The sequence below is a fragment of the Phodopus roborovskii genome, unplaced genomic scaffold, assembly GCF_943737965.1.
Source record: "Phodopus roborovskii unplaced genomic scaffold, PHOROB, whole genome shotgun sequence".
Classification (NCBI taxonomy): domain Eukaryota; kingdom Metazoa; phylum Chordata; class Mammalia; order Rodentia; family Cricetidae; genus Phodopus; species Phodopus roborovskii.
Window position 1 is genome coordinate 2,917,649 of NW_026126413.1, and position 13,453 is coordinate 2,931,101.

Here is a 13,453-nt window from a genome sequence, read left to right on the forward strand (position 1 = left end):
CTAAGAGTGAATGATTTATAAAACTCATGCCCATTTTTTAAGAATAAAGCCAAAGAAGTTTTTGTATATAAAAATTCTTATCATAATTGTACTTACTTTTCTTCCAAGGATATAATAAAATATTCTATAAAATAATATGAGTATATCTTAAAACTTGAAAGAACTGGTTTGATTATTTTCAATCCCTGCAAGTTTAAAAGTTACAGGGTTTTTTGTTTTTTCATCAATTACTTTATCTAACTGTCAAGCACTCCAGAAATTTGATCCATTTCCTCACTTTTATTTAATCATACCAACATTTACAAGATACCAAAAATCAAGACAAGGGCATAGTCATACATCATTAATGAGTCTTTATGTGTCTACAGTTGAGAGTCCAGTTTTGGAAATAAATTAGAAGTATGATTGGCTTATATCATACATATATACAAAATGAGTATCAGCACCTGATATTTAACTAAATATTGCTCAAAAATAACATTTGATCATTTTTAGTGTGAAGTTACTGTTATTAAAAATTCAAGCCCATTTAATAGGTGTAATTAAACTCAGTGAGCTGAAAGCTTGAATTTACCCTCTTGATGGAATATTTAAATGTTATATTGGCATTAAGCTTTTCTACTCATAACTTGTACATGACATAAGTGCTCACTTGTAAGTTCAATGTAGTTCCTGTCTTTAAAATACTGTGCACTAAATTGCTGATATCAGTATAATTCATGCCACCACTTTCTAGAACAGTTTGGCATTATCTACTAAAGTTAAATGTGTCATTTCATTCCTAAAGATATACTCAGGAGACATTCAATACACTAAATCATCACAAGACAGCTACAAGCATATACTCTGGTATTTTAATTTCCAACCACACAAGACCATTATAAGGAAAACAGAACAATGCCTGTGGTAATTTTAGAGTGATTCACATACAGCAGTGTAAAGGAAATCATTGCAGCCTTCTATAACAACCATGAGAAAGAAACCACAAATAGAAATGCACATACTGTATGACTGATGTTCGAAACTATAATACAAAAGCCAAAACAATTTTCCCTTCCTCAGGGCTTCCATGTGTGTCTGTCCCTCTTACGGTCTCCCTTTTACATAGCTTCTCTGGGGTTGTGGATTAAAGTCTGGTTTCCTTTTCTTTACATATAATATTCACTTATGAATGAATGTGTTTGTCTTTCTGGATCTGAGTTACCTGATTTTTTTTTTATCCTAGTTCCATTCATTTGCCAGCAAAATTTCATGATAAACTATGGCCGGACATCTGAGGAATCTGCATGTGACTGAAATATACCCTCTAAATGTGGGTGTCAGTTATGTGACTTGATCTGTTGGGGTGGGGGATGGTAGTTGCACAAGGGCCTATCATCACAGGTGCATAAACTGGCTTTTTTTTTTTTTTTTTTGGAGCCCATCCTCGATGGAGGGACACCTTGCTCAGCCTTGCTTCAATTTGGCATTCCAAATTTGGTGGACTGCCCAGGGAAGATCTTACCCCTCCTAGGAGTAGAATAGGGGTGGGAAGGGTGGGAGGCAGGGGCTGGATCAGAAGAGGAGAGGGGGGGAAACTGGGGTTGGTATGTAAATTGAAAAATACAATTTTTAATTAAAAAAGCCAAAGCAATTTACATTGAAAATCTGTAGGACTTGGGATGCTTGGGAGTACCCTAGTGCTTGACCTGCAGGAGCCTGGTTTATTTCTCTTTCTTTCTTTCTTTTTTTTTTTTTTTTTTTTTTTTTTTTTTTTTTTTGCAAAACCAAAAGGATTTTACTGCTAAGAAATGAACTGGCTGGGACCTTACTCTATCAGAAGAGTAAGGTGCCCCCTTATAATTGTGAAGCGTTTTTTATTTTTTCTTTTAATTATTTATTTTTTATTTTACCTATTGATCCCAGTTCCCTCTCCATCCCCCTTACCCTTTCTGCCCCCTCACATGCACCCTGACCACCCTCCCTCCCATCCCCCCACCCCAATTCCACATGTAGGGAAATGCCATCCAGATGGGGTCATTTAAATCTGTCAAGTCATTTGAAGTAGGGACTAGGAGTTCTCTCCTGTATCTAGGCTAAGGCAGTATCCCTCCATGAGGATGAGAGAGAGAGAGAGAGAGAGAGAGAGAGAGAGAGAGAGAGAGAGAGAGAGAGAGAGAACGAACATAAAACAGGGAGCCATTATTGTTTTGAAAAGAAAACTGAATCTAAAGAAAGGTCTAGAGACCTACAAGGTTGCCGCCAACTAACAATCTGAGCAACCATGGAAAGGCTACCATAATTGCCCTTCCTGGAAAGTGAGCACAACAACTAAAGTATCCACCATCATGGAGCCCTCATCTAGTACCTGTTGGAAACAGAAACAAACACTGAGTCAAACTGGAACCCAGATGCAGATGGAGAGGACAAGACCAGGCTGCAGAAACACATAGATTCAGCTGACCTGAACAAGGAGGAGCTAGCAGGGCCCCCAGACTGATAGCTGGAAAGCCAGCATGGGACTGACTCAGGCCCCCCGAATATGGGTCTCAGCTAGGACTGAGCAGTCTAAGGGACCTCAGACAGTGGAACCAGTATGTATTCCTGGAACACAAAAGGACCCTGGGTTTTTTCTTTACAAAAAGAGATATTCTAAACTAATAATAATAATGCTCAATGCAATAGCAAAACTTTTACTTAAAAACTATAAAACCTATCCATTCCCTCTAGAAAGATGAAATCTAAAACAAAATAAGGCTTTTATCTAAATATAAATAAAAATACCATGTGAGGGAAGAAAAGCCAAAAACAAATAAACCCTTTATTAAAGTAAAAGCTCTGCATTGACACCACTTGTGGACTTAAGAAGTAAATTTTTTGTGATTGGGATACCTCACTCAGGATAGTATCTTCTAGTTCTGTTAATTTGCCTGCAAATTCAAGAGTCCATTGTTTTTTGTTTTTAGTTTTTTTCCACTGAGTACTACTCTATTTTGTAAATCTACCACATTTTCTCCATCCATTCTTCAACTTAGGGTCACTTAGGTTGCATCCAGGTTCTTGCTATTACTAATAATGCTGCTCTGAACATAGTTGAACAGAGATAGAGTTAAGAGGAAGAGGAAAGGAGATCTGGGCATGAGAAAGCAAGAAGTTAGAGTCAGGGAAAGAATAGAGGAGAGCAAGAAAAGAAATACCATAATAGAGGGAGCCATTATAGGTTTTAAGAGAAATCTTGAACTCGGGAAAAATTCAGAGATCTACAAGGATGACCCCAACTAACAATCTAAACAATGGTGGAGAGGCTACCTTATATATCTTTCCCCAATAATGAAATTTATAACTACCTTATATACCATCCTAGAGCCTTCATCCAGTAGCTGATGGAAGCAGAAGCAGACACCCACAGTTAAACACTGAGCTGAACTCCCGGAATTCAGTTGCAGTGAGAGAGGAGTGATGAGCAAAGGGGTCAAGGACAGGCTGGGGAAACCCACAGAAACATCTTACCTGAACAAGGGGGAGCTCATGGTCTCCACTCTGACAGCAGGGAAACTAGAATAGGACTGACCCACACTCTTTGGGGTATTAATTAGGAGGACTGTGCAGTCTGTGGGGCCTCTGGTAATGGATGAGTATTTATCCCTAGTATAGGAATGGACACTGGGAGCCCATTCCACATAAAGATACTCCCTCAGTCTAGAAACATGGGGAGGGCCTTACCCTCCCTGGGGAGCAGAAAGGGTATGGGATGGGTGCTGGTGGGGGAATAGGGGAGGACTGGAGAGTGTGAGACCTGGGATTGACATGTAAAGCAAGCTTGTTACAAATTTAAATTTAAAATAGTTATCAGAAAAAAAAGAAAATACAAACACTTAAAAAAAAGAAGTACATATTTTAAAGCCTGTTAAACTCAAATTATTTAAATTTCTTAAGAAAATTAATAATCAGGATAAAAGAAATGTGGAGATAGGAGGTATTCAAATCAGACAGGAATTCTTGACCTCTGAGAAGATTTGCTAGAATTATCATATATGTTGTGCCTTTAAATATGTTGAGGTTCTCCTTGCTCAGTTTCTTGCCATATCAAATAGAACCTCAAAGGGAAAGCTGTGGTGGGAAGGTGAGGATGGAAATAATAAATAGTACAGACAGTTAAGATGGACTATGTCAATTTCTATATAATGTTACTGTTTTTGAAATCTGGGTCATCTGTCTACATTTTCAATCTTGTTATTCTCTTCTGTCTTCGTGTATAGAACATGTATAGTAATAGTAATTAGTTGATATTGTGCAGACACACATTCTTACAAGGAAAAGAGAATACTAAGATGTGTTAATTGTAATCAGTCAGATGTTCCTCTGAGTGCCACTCTTCAACAAAACTTATTAAATTTCACACAGAGGGAAATTCTAAGATTATTAACTGCTTTATAAAATGAAAGCAATAGATTTTAGCTTGAGCAAGAGCCTAAGGAAGACCGTTTGTCAATAATGATTTTCTACTGTATGTATTTTTCCTCATCACTGCTGAATGTACAAAATCTAATACACGCCATATGCTGAAAGTTAAAATGCTTTAAGAGAAAAAGGAATATGAGATAATCACATTCTGGTCAACAATTGAATTCAAATTATTGAAGGAAGTATATGTTTCCAATCTAGTTTGCATTTCAGATAAATAATAATAAAATAAAAAAGTATATTGTACAAATACCATGAACATTTTGCATCCAGAATTTATGCAAGTCCTTTGCACTGCAAATCTTGCTCAATTTTCAAAACAAAAGAAAACAATACAAAATATAGTAACTAGTATCTTAAGAAGTTGATTGATAATGGACTTTTTGAATGATTATTTTAAATTCCCTGTTAATTCTTCAGGATCCACAGATACAAATTCAAACCCCTGAACTTGATTCTACAACTATAAAACCCAGTCACTGTCTACATAGTAACAACCATCACCTGGCAAAAGCAACTGAGGTGCATGTTCCTGAGATTGGAAGTGGTTAGTTCATAGATCTTCTATGATCATTACCATTTTAATACATCTGAATAAGGCCCTCTTGCTCATCACTTAGGACCAAATAGATTTATTTCCTCCTTTAACCAAAATTTGCGTTTCCTCTAGGGATATCCAATGTCATTTGCCTAATCACAGTACATTTTGTACATAATGCTAATGGGTGTGTATCTCACTATTACTGCATTCACAGTAGTTCTTGCTAAGTAGGAAAAGGCCTTCAATTTGAGATAGAGTGAGGCAGGCATTGTAGGGGTTTGAGATTGGTGACTCAGAAAGAGTTGAAGGAAGGAAGGAAAAAAAAGGGTAAAATAATATAAAATGTATATATGTGTGTGTGCGTGTGTGTGTGTGTGTGTGTGTATTTAACAGTGTATGTTTGTATGTGTGAGCCTTGTGTTTGTGTATGTGTTAGTCAGGTGTGTATATATATATATATATATATATATATATACACATTTGACCCTTGTGTTTGTGAATGTTATGTGTGAATCAGATGTATGCATATGTAAGCCATGTGTGTGTGTATGAGTCAAGTGTGTATGTGTGAGTGAGGTGTATGTGTGTGTTTGAGCCTTGTGTATGTGTACACATTAATGTGTGAGAGTGCAGGTGTATCTGTGCCACACAAATAGAATTCAGAAGACAACCTCAGATATAACTCCTCAGAGTCTTCCTTGTTTGGGACAGGGTCTCTTTGTTGTTTGCAGATGTATTCCCCAACTAACTGGTCCACAACCTTTTAGTAGGTCTCCGGTCTCTGCCTCTCATCTGGATGTAGTAGCAATGGGATTGCATACTTGGGATACTAAGCCTGCATTTTTGTGGAATCTGAAATTTGACACAGGTTCTCACAATTACCTGGCAAGTGCTCATCCATCCTGAAAAGAAAACCTCTTAAAAAGGAACCATCCAGATTCATTGAAATATCCAATTGTATATGATAGTGCCTGATTCATAGATTGATTTAATACATAGAAACGATATGTGGAAATGATTGGTACTCAGATAAGAATTTCTAAAGAGGAGTGTCTTCTAGTTGTAATCAGTCAGTACTTATCCTAAAGTATTTTCTGATCATATATTGGTAAAACTAATGTTAACAATACTTAGTCCAATATCATTTGACAAAATTTAAAGAAAATATTCTATTGCCTATCCTATCTTTGTGAGTCTAAAGTTTTATGTGTAACTTATCTTTTATCATAACTAAGAAAACTATAAACATGACTATCTGTCTTTAACTCCATCAAAGACCTCAGAAGGATAATATAGGCCTAGAGTGTCTAGCAGACTCTTCAGCATGGCAGAAAATTTCAAACTGTCTGCCTGTTTTGGCAGATTGCCAGTCATTTTTCTCTGTGTCCTGTAGAATGTCTGGCAAACTCTTCCATGAAGCTGGTACCCTGCAGGACTGTCCCATTTTGTTTTGGCAAGTTCATCAGTTACTTTCCTAAGGGTCCTGCATGTCTAATTTACACAGCATATAGTCAAGCAGTCAAGAAGAGCAGTTTCTTGCCCAAATGGCTATTGTCTCCATGTCAAAGGAAACTCTATCATTACTCTATTCAATGCCCATCTTCCTTTCTGACTTAATTGGTGTTGCCAAGAGCAGTTGTATCTCACTGTCATGAAACACCCTAAACCATGTTAAATGCCATATTCTGTAGGTTTTTGAAAAGTTTGGAAGAATACCTATCCATTTGAAATATATCTCAGTATATCTAGAAAATCTAATTAACATAGCTATAACTTTTAGGTGACTATATATATATTATCTGAATTTAACTATGCATTACAATTTTAAATGAGCTGCATAAACACAATATATAAACAAGAGGATAAATATATATAACAATAACAACATTGACCTAAATTTTATATCAATAAATCAAAATCCATACCAATTCAAAGTATTCATTTCTATATCATATTCTCCCTTTTTTTTCAAAGGATATTGACTGTGACCGTTAACCATTTATAACCAAACTTGTTTAAATGAAAATGAACATGTACAAACAATATTTGGGAACTTGACAAGTTTTTAGAGAAAGATGAGTACAGAATGATGTTTTAGGAAGAATGGCTATTAAATGAACCTTCTATTAGGAGCTTTTGTTAACTACTGTTTTTCATAAGCAAAACTTACCTAAGTATCAATATAAAATATTGACATGTGTCAGACTCTAATTGAAAAAACTGCTTTTAATTTGGTATTCTAAGATGAATTACTGGTAATCAGACAAAATCAAGATCAAAAGGCATAAAAGCATACAAGATTAAAAATCTATCTTACTGGTTCAGAAATGCCTGGGGAAAATCCTCTAGGTAGCTCTGATTATGACATAATTAAATTTGATGACGAGAAGCAGAACAGAATTCTATAAATTCACCAATAGTTACTAAAACGTGAAAGAGAAATTTGAAAAACGTAAAGGCTGTAGATAAGAGAAAATATCAAATGACTTAGTTTATAAGGCAATAATGACTAGGAGTCCCATGCAGTACTTAATGGGAAATTGAGGGAAGTTTTAAGGATCAATGTGGGTAGGATCTTGAAAATAAGCTCATCATAACGAATTTACTGTCAGTAATGATATCACAGGAGAATAGACACCCAAGTGTAAACAAAGGAAATCAAGAAATTTAATCTTTGTGAAAAAACAAAAAAAGAAAGCACTGTCATGATCTTTTTTTTTTTTTTTTTTTTTTTTTTTTTTTTTTTTTTTTAATCCAAAGAAGTGTGTTCAGTACCTGCTTAAAGATTTTGAGGCTTGATTTGTACATGGAGAGGAGAGGCTAGATATTGAGATATTGATTAAGGAAGAACTTAAAACAGACTTTTCATCAAACTTATTTGAGTTCTTGGCACAACATGTGCACAGTTATCCAAACTTGACAAACTAAATGTAGCTACACACATGGTTTATTAGTATCTACCAGGAGATATCTACAAGAAGTTGATGGAAACTACTAAAGAACTCCAGAGTCAGCCACCTTCCTCTGCTTTTTTTTTTTTTTTTTTTTTTTTTGCAGTGGCTCCATTCTGGGACTGCTTGGAGTTCTAACCAGAACTTTAGGAAAGGAACAATAGAGCCCATTAACTCCATGCCCATTCAACCCTCTTACCCAAAGCTGGTCACTGTACCACTTGTATCAGAACCTAGAACCCTACTTTAAAAAGTCTTCCAGCAGCAGTCACCCTATCTCAGCCTCCTTACCGATTGGCCATCCTAACTTCTCTACTGAGCCTATCCTCCTTGATGTCTGAATATCAATTTCCAATGAAAATTGAAGGTAGTATAGCTCAGCTCAGTGGTGCCTCCTCCTACTTTCAGCCTCTTCAGCAACCACTCAGAATGTTTTCTGCTACAAGAAAGTATTAGTAGGTCAGCTATTGATTTGGTAAGGCTTGAATAAGGAACTATCCAATGTAAGGAGTACGGTTTTCTCCGCCTGCCGCCGGTCTTGTCCCGCTGCCGCACCAGCCCCAAATAACACACTGAGACTCTGTATTTGCTATAATTCTGTTGGCCAGGTACTAGTTTCTTACCGGCTAGCTCTGTCTTAAGTTTTATCCCATTTCTGCTGATCTATGTATTTCTCTTACGGGGGAGGCAGCCGGCTGCTCTGCTTTCTCCAGACTCTCCATCTTGACCCCTCCTTACTCCTTCCTCTTTCCTCCTTGTCACCTAGTCCCTCCTATCTTCTTTTCCTATTGGTCAACAGTGCTTTATTCATTAACCAGTATAAGAAACATATACAGAATGACATCTCCCATCAATCCAATACCATTTTGATTGCCAAAAGTTAATTGGCATCTAGTCACTGCATGCTTTAGGCTATTACTTGCACAAAGTATTTGACAGAAACACTCAGGCTAAGGAAAAAAAAAAGAATAGTTGAATATTTCTCAGAGTGTGGGTGCATTTGAGATGAACTCTCCAAAGATGAGTATTCATATGGATTGTGGTGTTTTGAATGAACATGGTCCTCAAAGACAAACATGTTTGAATACTTGGTCTCCAGTTAGTAGACCTGCTTAGGCAGAATTAAGGAGGGATGACATTATTTTTTGAAGAGTTGTGTCCCTGGGACCGAGGGAAGGGAATGGTGAGTGGTTAGGCTTCAAAATCTCAGTCCGTTCCCAGTTTTCACTTTCTGCCTCATGCTTGTGAATCAAGATGTAAGTTCTTAGCTACTAGTCCAGCATGATGCCTGCCTGCTTGCCTGAAACCAAGCTCCCAGTCAGGATATTCATGACCTCAAGCCATTTGAAATTGTTAGATCCCAGTAAACTCCTTCTTCATTATGTTCCATATAACAGTATCTAAGACAGAAGATGATTACAGAGAGTGGGGCATTGCATTGTCAAACTTGATCATACTGATTTGGGAGGAGTAAGAAATATTTGGAGGCTTTGAACTAGAGAAAATGACTGAACAATCTAAGGCTTAATGAGTCATATGAGTTACGGGGATAAAGTAAGGCCTAGTAGGAGCTTGGAAGACAGTAGTGATGAGAGTAATGTGAACTGTGGAGGCCAAGTTCACAAAACTTCAAAAGTATTAGCAACTAGGCTAGAGACATGTGATATTTTCACAAAGAATATTGCAGCTTTTTGCCCTTGGTCTAAGAATCTGCCTGAGGCTGAATTGACATTTTGGGGGCTAACATTGTTGGCAGGCATTTTAAGCCTAAAATTGACTCTGCCATGTGGTTATTATTGGTCACCATTATGCAAATCTGCAATGAAAAAAGGGAGGGAAGGTGGATCTCTGTGAGTTTGAGGCCAGCCTGATATATAAGAGCTAGTTCCAGGACAGCTTTCAAAGCCTCAAAGAAAAGAAACCCTGTCTTGAAAAAACAAAACAAAACAAAAATCAAACAAAAAAAAAACAAAAAAAAAAAAAAAAACAAAAAAAAAAAAAAAGAATAAAAAGAAAAAGAAAGAAAGGAAGGAAGGAAAAAAGAATGCAAAATGTACAGTTTGAGGAGAGTGGAGGACCAGGAATTTTAATGTTGGAACCAAGGCTTATTCTAAAGGAAATAAGGAGATCCCTGATTTGAAATGGGACAAATAGGGTGGTGCCTTCAGGACAAGATCCCTTCCATCCTATCCTGGAATATATAATAAGGAAATGTCTAAGAAATTTACTGCTCCTTAAAGCACCAACAAGTCAAATTTTATGCAAATGCCATTCAAAGAGGGGGCAGGGTTCCATCTTAAAGAGACAGACAGACACATTTGGCAGGAATGGCCACATTGTTCTGGCCTTAGAGTCAGGAAGTAAAGGGGTTATGCAAGCTTTCTTAAGTCTCCAGACAGCTGTTGAGGACAGTTGGTTGACAGAGGAGTCACTTCATGAAGGCTCCAAGGGACTATTGCCTAAAGCTGTGAAATTGGTATGGACTGTGATGAAGACTCTAATGACACATCTAAAAGTGAATGAGTGTGTGTGTGTGTGTGTGTGTGTGTGTGTGTGTGAGAGAGAGAGAGAGAGAGAGAGAGAGAGAGAGAGAGAGAGAAAGAGAGAGAGAGTGAGTGAGAGAGAGAGAGAGAGAGAGAGAGAGAGAGAGAGAGAGAGAGAGAGAGAGAGAGAGAGACCTGTGGGATAACTGCCAAGGAGAGCTGTAAATAGGGCATGGAAACAACATGTAAGAGAAATGTGTGACAGTAAGCAAAGCTGAAGGGACTGAACCATCTAAGGCCATTGACATTAAACACAGAAGTACAGGATTTAGACTTTGCCTTGCTGGGTTTTAGTCTGTGTTGAGTTCAATATTTCCTCACTATTCCCCCAGTCTTCCCTTTTGGAATGGTAATATGCTGTGCCAATATATGTTGAAACTACATAATTTTATTTTATTCCTACAGGTGATTATAATTAAGAGGCTTTGGACTTTTAAACTGTATGGTGGTTATGAAAGCCTATGTAGATTTGTGAAGTTGAAATAAACTAAAGGAGATACAAGGAGATACAATTCACAGAGACTAGGTTGTGGTGGTTTGAACTATTAACACACCCATAGACTAATATGTTTAATATTTGGTCCCCAGTTGTTTGAACTGTTTGGGAAGAATTAAGAGGTATAGTCCTATTGGAAAAGTATCACTGGGGGACAGGATCTGAGGTTTCAAAACCCAAGCCATTCCTAGTTATACCACTCTGCCTCTTACTTGTGGATCAAGATGTAAGCTCTCAGAGACTGCTCCAGCACTATGCCTGCCTGCTTGCTCTCCCCTATGAACTCTAACCTCCTGAAACTCCAATACTCCAGTAAACTCTCTGTTCTATTAGTTGCATCAGACATAATGTCTTATCAGAGTCCTAGAAAAATAATTAAGACATGAATAGCTAAATAAATTCTCAATTAGCAACATAGTTTTCACAAAAGTGTTCCTAAAATGTGCTTGGATTGAAGAAATCTCTATCTATCTATCTATCTATCTATCTATCTATCTATCTATCATCTACTATCACCTATCTATATAGATAACTATCTCTCTTCAAATATCTATGAAAGACAGATATAGATACAGACTTCTGTATATATGTATATATATACAGAAGTTGGTTACTATATACAATAGCTAGTTTTATGGCAACACAAAACAAGCTAGAGGGTCATTGGAAAAGAGGGAGCTTCAACTTCCTTAAGATCAGACTGTAAAGAAGCCTGCAGGGCATTTTATTAATTAGTGAGTGTCTATATGCCTGTTCCTGGGCTGGTGGTCCTGAGTTGTACAAAAATGAGTTAACAGACTTTGATGATCCCTCTTGGAAGGTCTCACCCTCTCTGGGAAGTAGGCGGGGAATGGGATTGGGGGAGGGAGTCTGGGGGTAAAGGGAGGATGGGAGGGAGATGAAACTTGGATCAATATGTAACATTAGAGAAAAAGATATTCAATTAAAAAAAGAAAAAGAAGGCATGATGAATAAGGCATAAAGAGCAGGCCAGTAGTAGCACTCTTCCACCCTCCATCTCCTCTATTTAAGTTCCTGCCTCCTGGCTCATACCCTGGCTCACTTCTTGCCCTGACTTTCTTCAAGGTAGCCAAAATAACCCTTTCATTTTTTAATTAATTAATTTATTTATTTTTTGGTCCATAATGTTTTCACCATATCAATAATAACACTAACTAGGACACTGAATATTCATTATTCATGCCCTTTGAAAGAACAAAACCACTAGGGTGAACATATGTTATGAAGATTACTAGATGTGCTTGCCAATTAGGGCCAACAATGGTCTTCTTCACTCTGACAAGTCTGCAAACCCAATAGCTGCTACATCCACCTGACTGGTTAGAGTTCAATTTTGTGGTGAAGGGAAGTTTTCTGAAGAATTGTGGGTTTTGTACTAATGTCAGAAGACCAAAGAAACTAGGTACTTATGTTAGTGAAGGCCTCCATCAGTAGATGTATCAAGGTGGACACAACAGGGTGGACACATTCACTTCTTAGGAGCAAGAATAGCCACCCAAAAAATTAGCACCTTTCCCTTGGATCTATGTGGAAGTCACTGCCCTCTAGAGGAAGGTGTTCTGCTTCTGTTGTTCTTTTCTGGACACAACCTTACAGACTTCTGCAAAAGTGTGTACCTTATTGGACTACAGATCCTATCCAGTTGACAACCAAGGTAACCACCATAGCTACCCACATTTACAGAGCTACAGGAAATAAGCATATCACTATGGTCAAGCATCTTATATTACCCAGAGAAGAATGAACCTGTGTAATTAGTTAAAAACCAGACTCAGAAATTCTTGTTTTATTTTAAGGAAATTCAACTGTACATCTTCTCATATATTCCTTACTTTTTTATTCACTTCATTTTTTCTTTATCAAAAAGCAAAACAAAACAAAGACAAAATAGAACAGGGGTCATGAGGAAAAAACAAAGGTGTGTCGTGATATTTCATCTGACACTACACGTGCAGCATGATGACTGGGCACAAAGCACAGTACATGGTGAATACCAAAGTCTTATATTTTCAGAATGCCAATTCTCGTCCTCATTTGGAATACATTATAAAACCACTAAAAATAGTAGCCACAGAAGCTTGGCTGCTATTATTATACTTGAACTTTAAACTGATAGAGTATGGGAATTTTTATTTACATAAAGCAGTGACTACAATGTCAAGTATTTCTTATATACAAAAAAGTTCCCTTAATTTCACTATATTGAAAATAGATGTGGACATTTTTTTTCTGAAAATGATAATGACTTGATCTGTGACAGAAACAAATGCCTGAAATCTATTACATAGATTTAATTTTCATCTCACTACATTGTATCCCATGAACATTTCTATCTAGTCTTTAATTAAACATGATTTGCACAAATTGAGGTCAGTTTTCATTTAGACTGCTGGCAGTGTTAATTATAGTGCAAATAGCCATCATCAGTGAAAGAGCTGCATTACACTAATGCATAAAT

At 37.0% G+C, this 13,453-nt stretch overlaps 1 protein-coding gene across 1 annotated transcript in view; it reads left to right on the forward strand.

Moving 5' to 3' along the window:
* The window catches only part of Edil3 (EGF like repeats and discoidin domains 3), a 280,901-nt gene that overhangs the window by 77,487 nt on the left and 189,961 nt on the right, over positions 1-13,453 (forward strand). The gene's annotated exons all lie outside the window — the stretch shown is intronic.